Raw genomic sequence first — 23,852 nt, 5'->3', positions numbered from 1 at the left:
AAGGGCAGTGAGACAGCATCTAAGGATTTCTCACTTAGGAAATTGTATTAAATTCTTAATCTGCTTGCTGAACAAAGCCCCAGGACCCTGTTTTCTCTGAATGCATTTCAGGAAAGAGAAAGTGGCTGCTACATTCCTCTCTGCAGATCATCTCATGTCACAGTAGACGCACATTTTCTGCATAGCAATTGTTGGTCTCAGCCCCCAGAGAAACCAGGGGCAGAGCTAGCTGGGAGATTTAATAACCTATCATTTTATACACCTCCAGCATGGGATTCGAGATCTCTCTACTTAAGTAAAATGAGGTCTATGTTTTCTCATTGGGATTTTAAGATTTATTTATCTCTTTAATGCTCTATTCATGATTGGCTCAGTCTCAATTTCACTTATAACAAGCCTCCCCTGTTTCTCACCAGCCAGATGCTTATTATACAAAAGAATTACGCCTTATACATTTTGTATTACTTATTGTTTCGGTATCACCATGAATTCTGAGTGACCGAAAAACAGAGGTTTAAATAATCATGATGTGGTTGAGACCTAGGCAATATGATAATGTAGTGTAAGAGAAAGGAAAGAAAATCAGAGCTACAATAGGAGAGCTGTAGAGGAGGAAGGAAGACCCAGAGAAAATTTAACTGGCAGGAACAAGGTGGTGGAGTTAATTTAGTGAACAAAATCAGTTGCTTGAATTTTTCTTGCTGACATTCCTTGTTTTTACAAAAGAAGGGGTAACAGAAAACATCTGGCAGGGAGAACAGTTAAAAAAATGGGTAACATGGCAGAGGTCTGCTGGCTGCCATTGAGCTATCTGCCAGGTGAAGGAACATTGCAGATTTTTGCCTGACATGACAGGCAGCTATTCATATAACAGAATTATAAAGAGTACTCTGATATGCACACTTTTATAATTAGCTCTTTCAACTAAATTTATTGAATGCTATTTCTCTGATTTCTGATCAACTGGAAGTGAATATTGCCACAGATATTTCCTGATATTAAGTAAAATAAGGCATTAAAAAATCTCCCAATAAGATACACATGCAACTTTGAGACTAACAAATTCATGTTTTAGTTCAAAGGCTCAGATTACATGTGATGATTTCTCTATTAAAGTTGGAAGTTAAAGTCAACATGATTGTGAAAGCGCTTCTACTAAATATAATTAGCTGTTACAGAGCCCACAAGTCAAAATAAATTGTAGGTTTATTTAAATCTCCTCATAAAATTTGAGGAAGGTGTACAAGAGCCCCCACTATCCAGTCTCCACTAACCTTTTCAGGGTCATCCCTTGGTAACTTCTTATAGTCCCAGCTCCTTCCCCCATACCGTGCGACCCTTCGTTCCAACTTGGCAAACTCCTTCATCCAAAAGCACTTAGCTTCCTTTCATTTAGCAATATCTTTTGCATATGTTGATTCCTCTGCTTCGAATTGCATCCTTCCATTGCTCCAACTGTAAAATACCTACTTGTTATAGAACTTTCCCTGATTCCCTCTGGCAGTTAGTGACTCCATCTTTCTTGCATTAACAGAATTGTGTGCTTATCTCACTTCATATGGGAATATGCATTTATATCCCAGACATTAATCCACAAGAGAATGTGGGTCAAATTAAAAGGAAAGTTCCTCTGGAGGAAGTACTTCACAAGGATCCCCAGCATAAGTGGATCCCCAGCAAAGGACTCCTTGTCCGATGCTACGGGGCAATTCACTTTCTTTCTTTCAGCCTTGATTTCCCCAATTGTAGATTTGGCACAATAAAAGTTCCCAAATTTTGAGGTTGTTTCAAAAATGATAATATGTGTATATGTACCTTGTTTACTCAAAAGTGTCATATGAGCTGGGCATGGTGTCGCACACCTGTAATCCCAGCAGCTTCAAAGGCTGAGACAGGAGGATCAAGAGTTTAAAGGCAGCCTCAGCAAAGTCCAGGCACTAAGCAACTCAGTGAGACCTTGTCTTTAACTAAAATACAAAATAGGGCTGGGGATGTAGTTTAGTGGTTGAGTGCCCCTGAGTTCAATCCCTAGTATGCCCCCCCGACACACACAAAAAGTGTTGTATGAATGTGACCAATGGAAGAACAGGAAACAAGTCCCATGTTGTCACTTTTCAAATATGCCCTGGATATTATCATTTCAGTTGTATTAAACAAAACACATATGATTTTCTTATTGGCATTCTTCTGAAAAGAATCTAAGCTTAAAAAGTGACTTTCTCTTTAGTACTCTTCTCCTCCTCCTTGAGACTCATAAGGACATTTCTGTTTGGAGGCATAAATTAAGCTTATAAAATTGCTATTTTTATCCAAATTATCCCTGAAACAAAAATGTAATAGCCCTCCTGTTTTATAAGTTTTTTGGCATTTTTACTAATATATCAGTCTCACAAGAATGAATACCCAGTAGCCTAAATATTTTAAGTCTTCTTTCTTGTCCAGGAATGACAAATCACTTTGGAGCTTTAACTTAGCAGAACATTTGGAAACAATGATGATTTTAGAGGAGAGCAAAACAGAGAGAAAGAACTTAGCTCAGAATATCCACTCAAATCCACCGCTCTCCTCTCCTGTGACTTGCATTGTCACCTGACAAACAAAGTCAATTGTATCAACTTTTTCAGAGAACATAATGCCTATTGGTTATGGAAGAATGTATTGACTCTGGGTGCTGATCCTAAACATGGCATCAGTGTCTTGTATCCCCAACCTTTCAAGAGTGTCAGATAGAGAAAAAATTCATGCCTTAATCATTTCATTCACCTTTAGCATCTTTGGATTGCTTTTGGAAAATGCATGTAGCACGTCCCCTTCAATGTGGACATAGTAAGGTCTTTATTTTTCTGTACCTAGGGTTGTTCTAAGTAGACCTTTGCATTTTGCTCTTATTAAGCATTTGTGATAAATAAAGGCTTTTGTTTTTAAGAAAATGCACACCATAAGATTGCTTTGGATTGAACGTGCCTTCCTGTTAATTTTACCTATGTGAGCATCCTTAACAGCACTGTAAGAAGGCAATGTCTTCCATCTGGAAGAATACTCGTGGATGTTCTAATGACATTCTTTTATTGGTACGAAATAAACCTCTCTAAGGACTTGCAGTCCCATTTTATTCAATGTGGTATGTTTTTGTAGTTAAGCTAGGCAAAAAATGCTTCATCTTTAAAATGATTTTTTTTTTTCAGAAAAAACAAAATGAAGCCTTGCCAGTGTGGAGAAAAGGGAGTTGTACAGCAAGTATGGCAAACACTAAACAATATCAGTTCCTTCACATTCCTACTTAAGTATAGCAACCAAATGAAGATTTATGGACTGTTACCTACCTGTGTCCAAATTACTTCATCTAGTTTTAAGCCCATAAGATCTTGGGTATTCCTAAATGCTTTAGTACATAACAATTGATTAATTCTTGTCTAAGAAAAACTACCTGTGGTAGTCAGCTTTTTAAAGTGTGGTACTATCCAATTTACTGGCAATATTAGACATAAAGAATGTCGAAGCTTAACCAAGTGTGAGGATTAGGGGTTTACCCAATGATTCTAGAGTTTGTTTTGTCTTTTCAAGTTATTGAAAGAAAAAAGAAAATAAAAACAAAGAAATCTTGTACTACCACCTAGCTTTATCCTCTTTATTTTCACAGCAAAAATGAAAGGCTTTTCAAAATCCAACAGTATGATTGAGAATGGCCCTGGTTGCCCTATAAATGCTTTGCTATTCATACTGAAATTGCTCCCTCATAGCATAACCTTAGAAGAGCTATAATGAGCCAATCTCAGACAAATAAATGCCAGCAGGAACAGTATGAGGTCTGTGAAGGAATCAGGAAACATCTCCTAAAACATAGACTGCAAAAAGCATTTATAAGAATTATAAATTTATGGAGTCTTAATTTTTACGGGTTTTTGTTTGGAGGTTACTTTTTGTTTGGTTTGGTATTGAATTTCCTTTCTCCATTATTTTTCTTTGATAGATCAGAAAATAAACCATTTGTTTCAAGAGAATACCTGTTAAGAATAACTAAATCATTTCATTACACACAGTTGGCCTGCATCTCTTTAGGTCCTTGGGAGAGTGAATTATCCCATTCAATTTATAGAGTGACTGCCAGGGAATTGAAAGAGGGAAGGTCTAGAAGTTGTTATAATCTAAAAAGGACATGCTGAGGTATTGCTGGGCATTTTATGTATGATTAAACCCACAGTTTGCTTTCAGGAAGTTGATCACAGGAGTCAATAAGGAATTGCCTGTTCCATATGCAACAGAAAGGTGAATCTGGCACCACAATCATCTTGCTTTTCCACAGAGACGTTGTGTGTGTATGTATTTGCTTTGCATGAACAAAATAGGGTTTAGTGAAGAGTCAGAATATTTAATTCTATTTTTGCAAAGGAGAATGTACTTACATTATTTTCAGTCTGACTGTTAAAAAGTGGGGGAATTTGAAAGATGAGTAAACATGTAGATTGTTAGACTCTCTTTAGTTATGTAAACAAAATCAGGCTCTGGTTTCCTCAAATGATGGGGTTTAATAATTAAGTAGCAAATACCTCAAGAGTGGTACAACTAGACCTCCTCTGGATTCTATAGAAACTCCAGAGAGCCAGTAGAAACACAGGTATATTTGTTACCATGACCCTGCTTCTCCATATGCTTGTTTTTAGTATTTCATGGCTTCTCTTCAGTGTCTGTTGGCTACTGACACTTACTTGTCTGTCTCTGTCTATGGGATTCCCATTCTCAGAAATAATCTTTAAAAAATATTATTGGTTCATAGAGTCAATATTTACTTGTAATTAGGAAGGAGAAAATTGTAAGTATATCTGTATTACATATTGTGACTGAATGTGGCCACCAAATGGTGAAGGCAGGGGCCTTAGGAACTACCATGAATTTCTTATTTTTCTATTTTTTATTAAAATTTCCTTTTTTTCTTACTAAGCTTTTATGCAGTTCAGTTGCACTTTAGAACTTTTGTTTTAATATTGCTTATGGGAAGAAAGGAAAGGGGAATATAGGGAGGAGTTTGCCAAGCAATGGCAGTATCCTACAGCTATGCAGATTGTTCCTTGAGCAGCTAGGTACAGTAGTGAGTAAGGGCTGAATTGAAACCTGAGTTCTGGTTCACAGCACTGTCTCTGGTTCAGCTTCACCCCAATGTGCACAAACGGACTTGACAGGCAAGCAGACAACCTGACAGCAGGTACAGGAAGCAAGTCAGTGAGTAGGGTTGAAGAATTGAGCTAGGAGCATTAAACTGCATTAAACTGTTAGTGACAAGACTCACATAACACAAACACTTTGCAAAAGTACTGAGAGAGGAACCGGACTTTCTGCTGTATGTTTGATATGTAGATTTATGAATTTTTATGATCCTAAATAAAACAGTGGCTCATATTTGAAGGATATGGGAACCACACAGTATGAGGCATTGCTACTGCACAGAACTCTCAAGATAAACGGGCAGAGACCATTTCTTTTCTTTTTTCTAACAGTTCTAACAGGAGCTCCTCATCCAGTTCTAAATGTTTGCCTATTATTGTCATTAGGGTTCCACAAAAGTCAAATACCTATTAGTGACATTTGAAATGATAGTGAATTTTGAAATTCATAGACATTAAACATTTAGATTAAAAAATTGATCCCATATCTTGAATGGAAATTATGTTACCTGGAAGGAGTAGTCCCTTTATCAACACATTCTGATGGCTTTATTTAATGAAAACATTCTATTAAAGCAGAATTCACTCTTTTAAAACAATTGCATATACATCAAACAATTTGTTACAACTGAAAACACAGCAACATACCTCCATTTGTTGATGGTAGGTGGATCAAAGTCTTGTCTGGGAATGAGTCCACTCATGGAAGCCTCATATGATTCATCTTGAACAAAGTCACACATAATAATGAGACCCTTTGACTGTCCAATTTCTGATGTTAATATGAAGTAAGAACTTAAGGACACTTGCAATGCAATCTGCATGCAGAGTTGCTTTATTTTTTATTTCTTTACTTTTATATTAATATCTCTATAATTATCTAGCCCAATTTATTTTTAGTAGCTCAATTTAATTTATTTCTCTAAAATCTATTGCTTTCGATAGCAACTACAACTCTTTATTCATACTCTCATCAAATTATCTGAAAAGTTTTACTTGTATAAACATTTGGCAACAAATATAATTGATTTTTTCTCATTTGAGTAAAGTTTTTTAAAAGAATTAAAATTAATTTTAACCGATACATAAAACATAAAAATTATACATATAATGGGGTAAAATTTGATGTATTGATACATGTAAAATTGTGTAATGTTCATATCAGATATAATCTATCTCTTTAAACATTTGTCATTTCCTGATGGTATAAACTTTCAAAATCCTTTCTTCTAGCTCTTTGAAATGCATAGCATGTTACTGTTATTTACCATCACCCTACAATGCAATAGCACACCAGAACTTCTAGTTCTGATCTAACTGTAACTTAGTGCCACTAACTCTTGATAAACTTAGAGCTCAAATGTTGGAAGAGCCCAGCTCACCAAAGAATACTGTATTAACCACCATTATTCAGCATGCTGCAGGCATCTGCCATTGGGTGTCAGATAGGGAACTGAAAGCATTTATTAAGCTAAGTTTATTTTAAGGGCAGATCAATTAAGAGTATTTATATGCTTTATACAACAAGAAGAGAATAAATGATATTCTGTTCATGTTCCCCATTGTTTCACATTGTTCTTATCTTACCTGAAACTCCATCATAACATTATTTTCTTATTCAGGAGCCATTAGTCTTAACCAGTTACCTATTTATTCGTTCAAATTATGATTTAAGGAAAATATATCACAAAATGGTTAAGGAGACTTGGTCCCCTAGCAATTCTGGAGCTCAGGTCAGGAAACTATTCTACAGACTAATTGATTCTCTCTCTCTCTCTCTCTCTCTCTCTCTCTCTCTCTCTCTCTCTCTCTCTCTCTTTCTCTGTCATACACACACACACACACACACACACACACACACACAGAGCAAATTTCTTATTTCAACACCTGATACTCTTTCCAGGCAATATATTCTTTTCTGTGTACAATAAAGGGAAGGAGGTGTTTTTAAATCTGGTCTGGGATCTGAGTTGATAAATATTTTCCCTTTTTCAAACAGAAACATACGCACATAATTATACTACCTGGACCCCAGCATCAAGCATTGCCTTTACTCGATAATCAAGACTGTTCTGTGTAAGAGTTTTAAAATCACTTGGGCTATATTATTACTACACAAAGGGGAATATTCCTAATTTCTCATTCGCCCATTGATTCATCATTTTTTTTCAAGTCCTCATTCCAATATATCTAGAGATATTTTAAAATTTACCGCTTATGCAAACTGCTTAAACCATTATTCTCTAAAAGAATTGGTCCCTGGGAGCAGAACCTTGTAGCATTTCAGATATGTATTCTATTTGCTGTCAGCATTTAATTCATCTGCAGTCATCTACTATTTATACTGCTGAAGGGAATGGCACTTTACCCCCCCCCCTTTTTGGTCTAGTAATTAATGATCAGTTTAGGAAAAATGGAAAATATAAATGAGCAAAATAAAAGAAACATTTTGAAGAGTACAGAACAGTTTTATAGAATATCTCCTTTTAGGGTTATCTGAATGCTGCCTCATAATCTGATACAATTTTTTCCTTTTTCCAGGAATATTCCAAAATTTATGAATATCCTTCCATGTGCAGCATATCTAGAGATATCTACAATCAGTGTGCTTGATGTTGCAGGTTTTATTCACCAAGAAGTGGGCTCTTATAGGATTGTATGAGAGGATCTTATCAAGAAATGCTCTTGAGACCAGCAGCTGCGGAGAGGCAGGAAGGGAGAAGGACTCCACAGAGAGAAGTGAGCTGAGGCATTCTCAGTTAAAGCCTCAGTTGATGCCACAGGAAGGGATAATACTGCAAATGGCCCTTTAGAATCATCTAGCACTGGAACAAAGGGGATGAGCCTCTGGGAAACGACCTCTTCAATCAAAGCAATTCTAAAGAGAACTGACAACTGTGGGTTCCCTGCCTGATGTACTCTGGCTGTGAAAAATACATCATTCAGTTCTGAAGGGGAACATAGTAGAATGTCACAATGTCCCCTACATGCTGTTCATGGTAATGTTAGCTTTGATCAGTTTTTTGTCTATTTCTCCACTATAAAGGAAATTTATTTCCATTTTCATTTAAGCAACAATAATTTGGGGGAACTACGGTTTAGATATGAGGTGTCTCCCAGAAGCTCATGTGTGAGACAACGCAAGAATTTTCAGTGGTGAAGTGATTAGATCATGTGAGTTGTGACCTAATTCATGGATTGATCCATTGATATGGATTAACTAGGTGGTAACTATAGGCAGATAGAATGTGACTGGAGGAAGTAGGTCATTGGGGTTTATACTTGGCCTTTGGGGTTTATATTTTGTCTTTGGTGAGAAGAACTCATTCTGCTTCCTGGCTGACATGTCCTGATACTTTTCTCCCCAGTATCCTTCTGCCATAATGTTCCAGTGCTATGGAGTCAGTCAACTGTGAACTGAGACTGAAACATGAACCAAAATAAACTATTCCTCCCTGAAATTGTTCTTATCAGATATTTTGGTTACAGAAACACAAAAGGTGAAGGACGAAACAGTGACATTATGCAATGATTCTGACCCTCCATAATCTTTTACTAAATGACTTTATCCTTTCTACCTAAACCAATTATAACTACAAAGGTTGAAAATGCTGATTTTTCTATTTGATCATTAGGTTTTGTATTTATTGACATTCTGTTATAAAGAACAGCAATCCTTTTCCTGTTATTTTGTTAGTTCACTCATCTTTATTAGCAATACAAATTTACAAATTGTGTCACATCAATAAGAAAAATCAAATCCAATAGAATCATTATTTACTTTTATTCTTTAATTGTCCAATATTTGACCAACAGGATCTTCTTTAAGCTAGTTTTATATCCTTTTTGATGTAAATCCCATCATTTCTTGAGTGTTTCCTCACCTCTGGTATAAGATGTCCCACTGTCAGGGTCATTTTGCATTTTCCCTGCCTTGACCCTGGATTTAGTCATTTTTCTAAAGTGACTTCCCGTTGATGGTGGATGATATAAAACTTAGAAACAGATTTGGTTCTTACCTTGGATTTGGAACTGCTAGCTAATATATATGTAAATAACTTCCAAATATACTATTTGTTATTCAATAATTTTAAATTATAAAATAATTTTTAATTTTCTTATTTTAACATTGGAATAAAATAATTTGTGCATAAGATACTTTCCAAATATAATGTGAGAATCAATGTAAAACTTTAGGACACTGTGTGGCATACAGAAGTACTCAATATGTACATTATTTTCATGTCTATTCCCAATTCTTAGTAGGTTGTTACTTAATAAATGTCTTGCTTTGTTGGATATAAATGTCACATATAATTGAATCTGTAAGCAAAATATTATGCAAAAAATCAGCACACTTAGGAATTTCTTTAACCATTACAACTATCTCTCTTTTAAGAACCTTTTTAGAAGCCCCACTAAATGTATTCATATTCCACTGGACAAGTCATCTCCTCTGCAGTAATCTCTCCTGCATGGAAGGCAGAAAATAACATTTATTTTGAATATGTTGATGCCAACAACAAAACTAGGATTTTTGTTTTGAAGGGAGAATATATGCTATATAAATTGTATATTATATAATTATATGTATGTACAATTATATATATGATTAACATTGGGCAAATGGAAATTTATTTTACAATAAAAAAAAGGGCAACATGTTACCATGGGAGTATAAAAAAAGTATCTAAATCAAACATGGAGTGTAGTATTTGTATAGATCTATTACAGCTCTAGCAGTAATATCACCGAGAAAATGCTAAAATGGCTCTGATTGCCAAAGGGACCGATTTTGCCACTGAGCAACAAGGAGCCCAAGAATGAGTCAACTCATTGCTTGAGTTTTCTTATGTATGATAAGAAAGTTCATTTCCTTAACATTAACGGTTCTTAAATCCTATTAAGATCAAGAGCAATCAGGGGCTACTATTATGATGGTTTAGTAATTTAACTTGCACTTCTACACTCTGTCACAAGGTAACAGTTAAGAACAAAAGGAAATGAATTTCTTTCAGAGTTTCATCTGTCTCCTACAGTGATTCATAAGGGTTAGAAGATGTTAGATTAGTTATGAGAACCAGTAGCCTTGTTGGTATAAATGAATATTCTTTTTTCCCAGAGCTGGGATAGAACCCAAGGCCTCACACATGCTGGGCAAATGCTATTGTACTGAGCTACATTCCCATCTTGTTTAACTCAATCTTAAATGTAGTACTAGATCTTCTTCAAATATCCTTAATTATGTTTACTTCAAACATATGGTTGCTAAACAATTCAGTAAGTTTCTATTATATTCTTAAATGCAAACCAATTTTTTTTTTAGAAAGTCTACTCTTTACTCAGAAAAAAAGTTAAATATAAAACTGGCTAAATTATCATAGGAAAAGAAGTTATTAAACTATAACTTTATGTCCTTAGGAGTAAATATGAATGTATTTCAGAAGCACTAATTTGCTCTAAAAATTCACGAATAATTAGCAAGTAAATAGCATACTACTTTATTCATACAACAAATATTTGGTTTTATAAATAAAATAAAAACATTTACATAATTTTGTGTCTTATGTTGTCAATATACTTGTACATTTAAAGTGATGTTTACATTACAATCTATGTAAAACATTATGTACATTGTGCCAAATAAAATCCATATGTAGAAAATCCCTCATACTCTAAAAATAGAATGTATTCTGAATCAATAAGACCCACTGACTCCTCTCTGACTTGTAGTCTTGTCATCTCCTGATAACAAAATGTCTTACCACCAAAATTCTTGCTCTCTCTTAAGCTTTTATTTGCCATTATTGGAAATTAATCAGCAAAGCCAACTGTTTTTAACAAACATTTTTATCGAGTTCAGTCTCTGCTCCAAAGGAGCCATTACAATGATTAATTTTATAGGTAATTAGGGCCCAAAGAAACCTAAGACACCCATTGTATCTTATTGTGTCAAACAGGCTTGCCAAAAAAAGACCCTCAATTTGACTTTCAAATACAGAGTTAAATCACTCTCTAGGATTGATAGTGTATATGTTAAAAGTCTCTCAATATACAAAGATATGAGTCATTTTCTTCTAGTTTATCAATGACTCATCTTATCCAAAAAAGCCTTAATCAAAGCCAAGAAGAGTTGCTCATTGATTGATAAAGCCACTCTCCCTCCAGTCTTTAAAAATGCAAAACTTTTTAAAGATTCAGTCATTTGTCAAGATCTATTTAATTTCTGGCACCCCAAAGATGCTCTCTGCTGATATTCCATGGAGTTGATCTTATCTACTATGTCTGAAATTGCTCCAAATTTATAGTACAACAAAAGTAGTCCATGGGCTCCAGAGAGTCATATATTTTCTTGGGAGTACCCTCAAAGATAAAACCTAGTTTATTAAATTAACAAAATTGATACACGATTTAATGAGGGGGAACACAAAGGGTAATTACAGGTAAGGTCAACTATAAGAAAAGAATCTATTCTACCCCTCCCTCTTTGTATAGCAGCTTGGGGGTGTGGGAGAGAATGATCCATTACAACTCTATAGATGAACTCTGATGGATCCAAGCCATACAGGTCATTTTTAGATTCAGTCATGTCACATCGTGCTTAGGCATAAGCCAATGAGAACACAGAGTCTCACTGATACAGTGAATTGTTCAGAAGTGGGCATGTAACCAAGTTAGTTTAGTCATAGTAAGGATCAGAATTGTATTTTTAATTTCATGGCTAGGAGAAAAAAAAATCTCTGTCTTTTCCTGGATCTGAATGAAGAACTGATGGATGCTCCAGCTGGTGGATGACCCTCCTTGTGGTCATGAGATAAGCCAGCCCAGGGCTAAGAGGAAGTTAAAAGGAAGGCAGCACTAACAGAACCACACAGATGTGGCACTGCTCCTTCAATGACACCATCCAAGTCATTTGGATCAAACCAACACTATTACCCATATTCCCACAGGATTTTCTAGTTATATCATTGACTTATCTCAATAAATCCTATGTTGCTTGAGCCAACTTTCAAAGCCCTGAATATTTAATAAACAACACACAAGGAGTTATTTAGACAGAGGCTTAAGAAAGGAACCGAAGGTAAACAATATGAGAAGAATTAATTAGAGGTAAAGAAGTTTACTGATAACACAGTTTTTCCTAGGAACTATGTAAAGTTATGCCTGAAATTTTAAAGAGTTCTTAAGAGTTTAGAGGTTAAAAATCAAATGCTAAAGTCACATAACTCAGTTCTATGAACACCCAAAGTTAACTTTATAAAATAATACAGTTTAAGCTTTATTTTGAGCTTCCATTCTGCCTAATGGCATAAAACTTATAAAAACTTATTTCTGGACAAATTTAATCTTTTCAGGTCTCTACAGAGTTAATTCAAACTTTTCCTTCCTATTCTTCAAAGAGGCATCTAACTTCAGGAGAGCTCACATAATATCATAGCATGGTGAACAACACTGAAATGGTCCTCATTATTTCTCATGATGATAGCTATTGGAAGAACATTACATTGCCTGTCCTTCACAGTGGACCTACCTACCAACAAGCACATGGTAGTCTTAGCTCAGATGGTTGGTTATAGGACTTAGTGGTTAAAGGACTCAGTTCTCTGTACTCTACTCATAAATTCCATTGATAATAGTTTGCCCTTTTTCATCTGCCTCTAAACAACTTAATCAGTCATAGAGAATTTCCAGGTACTCTCCTCTGCCTTCTTAGGGGATATTGGAAAATCAAGGGTTGAATTACTGCCCAAATATCTATACCTAAAATTCCAATTCTCTCCTTTAACTCCACTAGAGATGCACAAAGCTAGTGCAAAAATTTTTACCTGAGTCCCACTCAAGAAATGAGAACATGCTTTTTACTCTCTGATACCCAAGGTTTCCTAAGTAACCTGTGAATGTTACTATATACAGAAAAAGAATTTTACAACTGTGATTAAATTAAGAACCATGAGATGGGGATATGATCATGGATTAATAGGTGGGCCAACGTCATTATGAGGGTTCTTATGAGAGGAAAGTAGGAAGGTTGGAGTCAGTAACAGAGATTTGAAGATGATACACTGATGATTTTAAAGATGGAAGAATGGGCCACCAGCTAAGGAATACAGGAAGGATCTAGATATTTGAAATGGCAAGGAAAAGATTCCCTCCATGGACCATCAGATGAAAAGTAGCCATCAGATGAAAAGTAACCCATCTTGGACTCCTAACCTGCAGAATGTTAAATAGTACATTTGTGATGTTTTGAGCCGCTGAGTTTGTAATAATTTGTTATAACAGCAATAGGTAGAGCAATAATCACTCAAAAGTTCTAAACCTTTTTGATTTTTGCCCCCAAATGATCTTTTCTAGTTGCATTATGATAGTAGTTCCTATAGAAATAGGCTTTGTTTCTAGTAGCCAAATAGGGCTAGGTCTCAGTGATTATTATTTATGTGACCACAATGGAATAGAAGAAGGAGAAATTGGTTAATATTCTATAATGGCATCTGTTATGGTTTGGATATGAAGAGTCCCCCCAAATCTCCTGTTAATGGAGGAATATATAGAGGTCCATCATGGATGGGTTGACTGGGTAGTAACTGTAGGCAGGGGGACATGACTGGAAGAGGTAGGTCACTAGGCATGTGTCCTAGAAAGGTGCATCTCCCTTCCCCTTTCTGCCCTCCCCTCTATTTTCTTACCACCCTGAGGGGAGCAGTTTCCCTCCACCATGCCCTTCCCCCATGATGTTCTGACCCACTTTGGACCCAGAGCAATGGAGTGGGTCATCCATGGACTGAGAGCTCTGAATCTGTGAGCGCCAAATAAGCTTTTCTTCCTCTACATTTTTGTTGGGAATTTTGGTTGCAGCAACACAAAATATCTTTTCGTACTAAGTAATTTAGTGAAAAAAAACACACAGTTTAGAGAATAAAATCACATAGTGACAAGAATTATGTTTGTTAGCATCTGCCAGGATTTAACTTCTTCTCAGACCTGCCTCCCTTAGTGGGGAGGCACAGTAAAGTGTGTAAATAATTCATTTTTTAAAAATAGCTCATACCGCCACATGAAGTCCATTTAGGCATAGCAGGTTACAGAAAATCTTTTCAAATTTATACCTTCTAATTGAGTCATTTTTATATTGTATATCTAATTTTCCAGCTACCTAGGTGTCATTTATTCATTCCCTTATGACTTATATTCTTAACAATGTACACATGCCTCAGAACAATTGAGCTGTTGTAACAAAATGCCATGAACCGGGTGGCATATAAACCATGAAAATGTATTTCTCACAGTTCTCATAATAAAATAGATAGCATATATTCTGGTTTATGAAATCATCCAGACCAAAGTATGTGAGTTATATACTATAAGCCCTGCAGCCTATTTCCTCAGAGGTAGTACAAACTCACTCTCCATACCACAGGGGAAAATATACTTGTTTTCCTCACATGTTTTAAATTTTAGTTAAGTTTTATAACAATAAAAATAAAAACAATATAAGTTAAATGAGCTATAATGTTTTCTTTGAAAGTTTATAACAGAATTGTTAGGCAGAATTCCACTTCTCATTAGGTTTGTGTAAGGAAATATGGAACTAAGGGGAAAATAGCATTGGCAATCACATACTTACATGATCTGCAAAGATAAAGATAGGTTAAAAAGAAATATATGTAAGGTGTGATATCATGGCTAAACAATAAGAAATTTCTAGCCACAATTTCTAGTTTGTGAAGGGCTTCTCAAAGTATTAAAATTTACTTGAAGTAGAACAAATGTAAAAAATTTTCAAGTTAGAAAATTATAAAACCTAGTTCCCTGGATTAAACAAAGGGGAATTAAAGGAAGGAATGGGGGATTGGAAATAGGAAAGACAGTAGAATGAATTAGACATGTATAAACACATGAACAGTGAGTGTAACTCCACATAAAAATGTACAACCAGAAAATGGAAAGCTAAAATCCATGTATGTGTAATATGTCAAAATATACTCTACTGTCATGTATAAATAAAAAGAACAAATAAAAAACCTACTGTGTTAGTTAGCTTTTGTCATTTTGACCAAAATACCTGAAAAAGACAACTTAAGAGGAGAAAAAAGTTGTTTTGTCTCAGTTTTAGAGATTGAGTCCATGGGGGGCTGACTCCACGGTTTTAGAACCAAGGAGAGGCAGAACATCATGGAGGAAGGGCATGGCAGAGGAATCTGCAGGCAGCCAGGAAGCAGAGAGAGCAAGGGGCAGTGGATACAGGGAAAGCAAACCCTTCAAGGGCATGCCCCAAGGGACTCACCTCCTCCAGTCATGCTCCATATGCCTATAGTTACCACCCAGTCTGTCCATTCAAATGAGGATGGACTGATTAGGTTACAACTCTTATAATCGAATCATTTCATCTCTGAACATTCCTGCTTTAACACAGGAATTTTGGGAGACATCTCACATACAAACTACAAAAGGTCCCATCTCTGAAACTTCAAGAAGAATCCTTCTTGGGGTTGTATTGAAAGTAAATAATATGCTGAAATAGATTAAACTACCTACATTGATGACTGGTTAAACAAATATACAATGAATACCACACACCTATTAGAAAGGATGTTGAACATCCTTGTGTACTGATATGGAGAAATCGCTCCCACAAATGTGGCATGAAAAAGAAAAATGAACAGACTAGAAAACAACATAAACTGTTTCCATTCCTGTGAAGTTGATTATCTTCTATTTATAAACTTCAGAATGCAAGATTTAGAGCTGGGATATATTTCAGTGGAAGAGCACTAGTCTAATATATGTGGGTTTGATTCCTCACCCCCCCCCAAAAAAAACCTCTCAGATTATGCAAGTATGTAATTTTTAAGGTATTCTTCCAACTCAATGTTCATTTTTGGTGGTTATATATTCAATTATGTCATAAATCTAAAGGCCATTTCTTCCCCCTCCCTCCCAACCCACCACTCCACCTTTACCTTGCCTTCAATTCATGGGTAATCCAAGTTCTTGGGGAGCTTATCAGTGGTCCTGGCATGACCCAGGGAGGTACCTGGGTCATGTGGATGAGTATTTGTTCAGTACAACTTCTGTTGACATGCAGGGTCTTCAGTGTTCCATACATTGCCCTGCTTCATCACTGTTTGCCTTCCAGGTACCTGGTCTGTGTAGGTCACTTTGCTCCCTCCACATTCTTAGCATGAAGCTTTTGCAGGACTGTCTGTGTATCCCAGCCATGTCCCCATCCCTCTTGAGGATACATGATCCTCTTGGAATTCCCTCCGACATCAAGTGGAAAGAGCAGAGGGCTCTTGAGGTAACTTTCAGGTCCAATAACAAGTTACCTCATCCAACAGTTGCTACTAGTTACCAAGTAAGTACAAGACTTACAGGTTCCACTAGTTTCCTAAAGGGAAGCTGCACAAGGTTTCTTTATCACCCTGAGATCTAACCTCTCATCACAGTACTAGGCCTGGTGGGTAGGGTGCTGGGATTTTGGTCAGGGAATCACCATCATTTAAATTCTGTGTCTTTCTGCAGTGGATGCCTTCATCTCCTGTAGGGCAGGAAATTGTTCTCCGATTATCAGTCTTTCTTCAAACTTCTATTACTTATGAAATACAGAGAGAAGTAGTGTGTTTCTTCCTTGCTATCCAACTTCCAACTTTATCACTAAAAAAAATCTTTTCCTCTCAAAAATGTCATATTTTGTAAATTAAAAAGCACTGCGTTTTAGAGTCAACAAATCTTTTTGTTTTTTCTAGATGCTTTTGGGTGATACCTTCCCTACGGCAAATAAATCTCTCCTGAGGTAATAAAGACCATTCTTTGTGGAAAAGCTGGAAGGAGGAGATTCCAGACAATACTAGCAAACCTCTGTTCAAATTGTCAAGTTTGATCTTGGTGGCAAGCACTCTTCCACTGAGTTACATTCCCACTACTTATAGATTCATCTTTCACAAAATATATTTTTCTCAAATTAAACAGAGAGCCTTAGAGTTCAGGGTGAGATTCTTGCCTTTCCATAATAAGCAAAACTCTTCCCTGCAGTCAGCAGGTGAAGATGGGTAATTCCACCACTGAAAGAATTAATGTAAATATTTTCCAAAAATAGCATTTATTTTTCAATTATTTGCATATATTCCAAAGGAAAATCTAACAAGTTCTTTTCTTGTGTCTTCCTAAAAAAATAAATCTCTAGATTCTGAATGCTGTTGAGATTATGTAAACTTTCCCCCAAATAAAACTTATCCACAGAGTCTTCAGAGTCTTTATAGATTGCAATTTTTATTTTTGATTTAATAAGTCACAGAACATAGTGGTTAGAAGCCAAAAACCAAAAAAATACCTGTGGCAACAGACAGATGCGGGTGTTAATGCTGTCTACATCAATTATAAAAACTGTTTGAGCTTGGCCAGGGTGCTTAACTTTGAAGTTTTATGAAAATCATCTATGGAATGAAATAAATAATAGTGCAATCCTTAAACAGTTATGAAACCCAACATATGAGACAAATGTGAAGCACTAAATACACAAAGAATAGGAAATCCTCAAGAAAAGTTAGTTACCAGAAGAGCACTTAATGTAATACAACCACTTGCTCCAGCTCTCCGCTGAGCATTACTATTCTAGTATGTTCCATGACAAAATGACCCTTCCCAGCCCTCTCTAATAGTAGAAGGGCCCTTTTGTACTCTATTCCTGCAAGAAGCCGCCACAGCAATTAACAACCACTGCATAATCAGGCAGGCCTGGTTCAGTTCCATAATTTGCTATTTGTACAAATTTGAGCAAATGACTTAACATCTTTAAACTTCATTCGTAGAATCAGAATACTGTTCCCTACATTCAAGTGTTGCTTCACAGAAATAATCTATAAATAGTGCTTGGTGAAATATCAACATAACAGAAAATGTCCAATATTCTACAATTATTCTTACTGAGTGTTATGACTTATTGAATTCTCTTATTTATCTAACTTTAGCATTGTTCTTTTGAATTAATCTAGCTGGCAGGGCATGGTAGCACATGACTGTAATCCTCAGTTGAATAGGCTGAGACAGAAAAATCCTGAGTTCAAGGACAGCTCAAGCAACATAGTGATACACTTTTTCAAAAAGAAAAAAAAAAAAGTTTAGGATGTGGCTCATTAGTTAAGTGCCCTGGATTCAATTCAAGATGAACAAGATGGAGAAGGAGAAGGAGAAGGAGAAGGAGAAGGAGAAGGAGAAGGAGAAGGAGAAGGAGAAGGAGAAGGAGAAGGAGAAGGAGAAGGAGAAGGAGAAGGAGAAGGAGAAGGAGAAGGAGAAGGAGAAGGAGAAGGAGAAGGAGAAGGAGAAGGAGAAGGAGAAGGAGAAGGAGAAGGAGAAGGAGAAGGAGAAGGAGAAGGAGAAGGAGAAGGAGAAGGAGAAGGAGAAGGAGAAGGAGAAGGAGAAGGAGAAGGAGAAGGAGAAGAAATTTTCTAGCTTTTATAAAAAAGAGAAATCCTTGTATGTTTCATCAATCATACAAGGAATATATATATTCCTTGTATGATATATCACATTCTAATCATATACTGACTATTAGGTAGTAGTTATGAGCAGTGAAATGTGAACCAATACAGAGCAAGGCTATGGAGTTTTTTTGAAATTTGGCCTTTAATGAACAGTCAAATAATATGTAGAAAAACAACAGGTGTACTAACCCTGAGAATAAATAGGTGAAAACAATGGTATCAATTAAAAAATAAGTCAAAAAGGAAAGATCAACAGAGTTAACTTCTGATAAATCTACTGAGGTCATTGTAAATTTAGGATTTCTGGCCATGGATTTTTCAATGTGTTTCAGAAGGGAAATCTCATTAATAGAACAGGCACAGTAAGGTAAATTCTATCCAGTCACTGACCCAAATACCCATATTAACCTAGGATTGATTGTAAGTGAAACACTCCTAAATAGGACGGCCAGCATGACAATTCCAGAGAAGACCAGGTAAAATGCCCCTCCCAACAGGAAGGAGGAGTTGAACACCTGAAGGGTGAAGACTGCAGCAGGTTCTGGTAAACATCAAACAGCAATAAATTTGGAAGCAGCATTGTTTCCTCGGTCAGTCCCTGCTCAGAGATGAACGACTCTCTCCCATGAGTGGTTTTTGCTTGCGCCTTGCTTTACTTTCACTTAAATTCCACTTATAATAAAGTTCTCTTGCTTGGCCTTTCATGTCTGACTTTAAAATTTCTTTCTTGCAAGGTTTGGAGCTTCAGTTCTCTGCTGCCCTGTCACTGACAAGCACTGTGGCATAAGACAGAAAAAAAGAAGTCTAAAAATTAAGGAACTCTGAGGCACTATATAATTGATATAAATCAATACTAAACATCAAATTCACTGCTTTTAAAAATATGTAAATAAAAAATATTCTATCTGAACTACTTAGTGGCATTATTCTTGGGTTCTAAAATGGCATTACATAGAAGATGTTTATTATAGTCATCTGAAACAATAATAAACAATGAAAAGGTATTTAATTTTCTTCAACATCATATCTTGAATTGACAGAGAATGTCAGGAGACTGTTATTCACCTTTTCAACAGGAACATTGTCTTGTAAAGTCATCATAACAATGAAATAATTGTATTATTAAGATCACTAAGCAAACCATTATTTCTCTAGCTAAGTGTGTTTTATGAATACATATCAAGTAGACTGGTAGCCTCAAAAGGCAGCTTGCAACAACCAGTCAATTCAATCCTTTGAGACAGCTGTATATTTTCTCTAATATAATGTGATTGGTTCAACCTTTTAATTTAAACAGAATTTTGACTTTAATGAAGGTTTTTCCTGGCTAGACACCAAACTGCATTTTTAGGGTGAGTTCTATCTTCAATCAGAAATGCAGTAGTTATAGTAAAAACCAATGTACTTGCTCCATTATTTTTCTCCCTCTTTTTTGCTACTTATGCTATTGGAAAATCTTAAGTAAGATATTCAGCATCAGAAAGCACTATAACCAAATTTACTTCTAGGAAAGGTAAAACACTAAATGATGCAGACCCTGATATTTATGTTTTAATCAAAAATAAGTATCTAGAGTAGGAGTCAGCAATTGTATGATTCCATAAGTGCCAATTATTAAATACTTTTGACTTGATGGGCCACAGGTCCTCTGACTCAATTCCTCAGCTCTGCCATAGTGGTACAGAAGCAGCTATATATGACACATAAATTAATAGGTATGTTGTTGCTATAATCAAATTTATCCAGAAAAGTGGGGAGTGACCGGGCTTAGGCTATAGTTTGTGAACACCTAGTGTAGATGATGGATCTTATTGAAAGTATAGAAAAATACAATTTGCTATACAGAATACTCTGTGAAAAATTCAAAATGGAATCATACCAAACCACAGGGAACTATTCAGCATATCATAGATCCAAGATTCAGTGTTAGGTGCTATGAAAGTGTGATTGTAATGTAAGACCAAGTTCTTATCCTTAGGAAGCTTGTGATTTTCCAGGGATGCCAAGACTTAGAACAAACTGACAGCAGTACTAGACATTATGTAATGAAGTGTTAGGGGGATAAGCTTAAATTAAGCTCAGGTCTTTCAGGACTCCACTGGGGATAGGTATTTATTTAATACGTTTCAACTAAATTAAGAGTGAATAACACTATTATCCCTAGAAAGAAAAAGTTGGTACCTTATTTATCAGTTAACCTAATATGCAGAATTACCTGTTATTCCACATACCCACTTTCTTGACATTTTGCAATGATAAAAGTTTTTTAAAAATCTGTTTATTCTAGGGTATACAACATAGAGCCCTATGAAATTGAGTTTAAAATTATATTTTAAAGATGTTAGAAAAAGATGAAAATGTTAGATATTCAGGAAACTCCTGTCAATTTCTCAGAAATTTGTAATCCATCCTTGCAAATTAGCTAGGGCTAGAGACCTCAGCTCAAGAGGAACAACAATAACAAAGTTAGCAAGTATGAATAGTGATCTTTTTTTTTTTTTTTAAGGAAGAGATATCCATTTACTCTGCCATCAGATCTACTGCTAATTGTCAAGGGAAATTCAGTGAATATTTTGAGTTTTTAAATTACTCTGAAAAAATCTCCAAAATTATAAGTGTTTTTTTTAACTACTTCCGTTGATAAGAATCACTACATTTAAGCTAAGCATGGTGGTTCATGCCTGTAATCTCAGTGGCTCAGGAGGCTGAGGCAGGAGGATCGCAAGTTCAAAGCCAGACTCAGCAACTTAACGAGGCTCTGAGTAACTCAGAGACACCCTGTCTCTACAAAAAAAAAAAATAGAACTAGGGATTTGGCTCAGTGGTTAAGTGCCCCTGGGTTCAATCGTTGGTACAAGAAAAAAAAAAAAAATCACTACATTTATAAAAAGCATTTAAAGTCATATATTAGGAGAAATATTGCTGCCAGGAGAAATATTTTGACCAGGATCTGCTAAATCCTTGCTCTCAGGCACAAAGTTGGGATTATTTGACAAAATGAAACACAAAAGCCTGTTAGTGTTCTGTTCCACATTTTCAGCTTTGAAATTTATGAATTGTTTATTCATAATCCTGTCTCTTGCAAAAATGCTTTTTGAATTTGCTTTCCTAAAGAGTCAGAATTAAGTAGAAAGATAAATCATAGCTTTACAAAAAACAGAGACGCCTGGAGTGACAGAGCAACTGAGTAGAATGAATCATCATCTGGGGATAAGCAAGGAAGGAGGACTGGTCAGCACATGACCTTGTGATGGCTGACACTGCTAACACAACCTTTGCTCCCTTGCTTGTTAGGCTCCTCACACCTCTGAATGGTCTTGTCAACATACTTTTTTGCTTAGTCCTTTAGGACATCCACACAGGGATTTTCTGTTCTTCCCCCTTTTTTAGTGACCTCCCAGAGTAGATTCACTTGTCCCTGGTTCCCTTATGCAACACATGCCACAACAATTTTAGCTGTTCTCCTGGTTTATAAAACAGTTCAGAAAAAGATACCAAGTTGATGGAGTTCAGGACATGGCACCTCAACATCAGAGAAGACTGCAGAAACAGGAAGCGATCCTCTTTGACTTTCTGCTACCTGTCATTCCTGAAGCAGATCACAAAACCCTCATTGGAGAGGTGATCTCCCTATAACCCTGTGTCTCTCTGAAGATAGGAACACAAGAGAAGAATCTGAAGAAACAGGCCTTGCTTGGTCCCCCAGGAACTTTCCTGTCAACCTGTCATTTTTGCCCAGCTCTACTGCCCCTTCTTTATCAAACAAGCATGAATATACTCATTAACCCAGTTTTCTTTAGGTTTCTTATTTATGAAGTCTCCATGGCACGTAAAAAATAAATTTGCATTCATTTCTCTCTTTGTCTCTCTCTCTCCTCATAACAGGTATTGAACTCAGGGGCACTTTATCATTGAGCTGCATCCACAGTCTTTTCATGTTTTACTTTGAGACAGGATCTCACTAAGTTGCTTAGGGCCTCACTAAGTTGCTGAGGCTGGCTTGTACTTGTGATCCCCCCACCTGAGTCTTCTGAGTTACTGGGATTGCAGGCATGTGCCACCATGCCTGTCTGTTTTCTCTTCTTCTCTGTCTTTTGTTATAGAGAGTTCAGGCATGAACTTCTGATAGAAGAAAAATATTTCCTTTCCCTTACAAAGCCATAAGTTCTTAGTAACAAAAAAAATTTTTTAAAAAGGGGGAAAGGGTAAATCAATCAGTTTCAAGATGTTCCAAATATCTATTCCTGTATATTCTTTCCTCAACATCATGATCTCCCCTAATGATTTATGAATATTTAAATTCAAATTAAAACAAGATTTTATTATTTTGAAGTTGATATGAGATTCTCTTTAGTAAGATAACTTGAAATTTATGAGTCCTGATTTTCCCTTGATATTTTCTTTTATTAAAAGCCATTCATGGTAGAGTACTTGCCTATTATGCACAGGCCCCTGGTCTGATCCCTAGCACCACAAAAAATAAATAATTAAAAATCAAAGGGTCTTTATGTAGTCTTACTCTGTAATTATATAGTCCTATTCTTTAACTTGCATCCTCCACTCAAACGTATGACAAATAAATATCAATTGATAACCTTCTTTTAAGTGACTCAAATTCCATTCATAATACAAATTAAAATGAATTTTGATTATGATTTGATTGTAACTGGTATTCTGTCTACTCCTTTCAGTGATAAATAATAATCACCAAATAGTGGTTTTATTTTAATCAATGTGAGTTCTGAATTGTTCCAGTTTTTTTTGGTAGTCTACTCAGTTCACTCACATTGAACTTTTGCTTCTATAACCTTATGTTGTTAGCTCTGCCTATTTTTGGTGCTAATTTGTAAAACACTTGAAAACTGTTTAGAATCATACGTAGTGCAAAACCATTTGGCTAATTTTTGGAGGATATTTTTATTCTAGAACATAAGAAGAAGAGTAAAATAAAATATCAGGGGTTTTTTCTGTGGCATAGTCTCAAAGGTTTCACAGACTTTACTGCTAATCTCTACCTACCTCCTGAGAAGTGAGGTATTCCTAAGCTAAAATTTGCTTCCTTTCTAAAGTTTATTCTTTGAGTGTGGGAAGGATTTTGAGAATAAATCATCCCCAACTTATGTTGTGATGTCCCTGTGTTCTGAGATCACATAATAGGCATGCTAAAGGGGGAGGACATAAGGACTGAAAATGCACTCTTATAGCATAAGAG

The sequence above is a fragment of the Sciurus carolinensis genome, chromosome 6, assembly GCF_902686445.1.
Source record: "Sciurus carolinensis chromosome 6, mSciCar1.2, whole genome shotgun sequence".
Classification (NCBI taxonomy): Eukaryota; Metazoa; Chordata; class Mammalia; order Rodentia; family Sciuridae; genus Sciurus; species Sciurus carolinensis.
Note: the sequence above shows the minus strand (reverse complement) of the source record.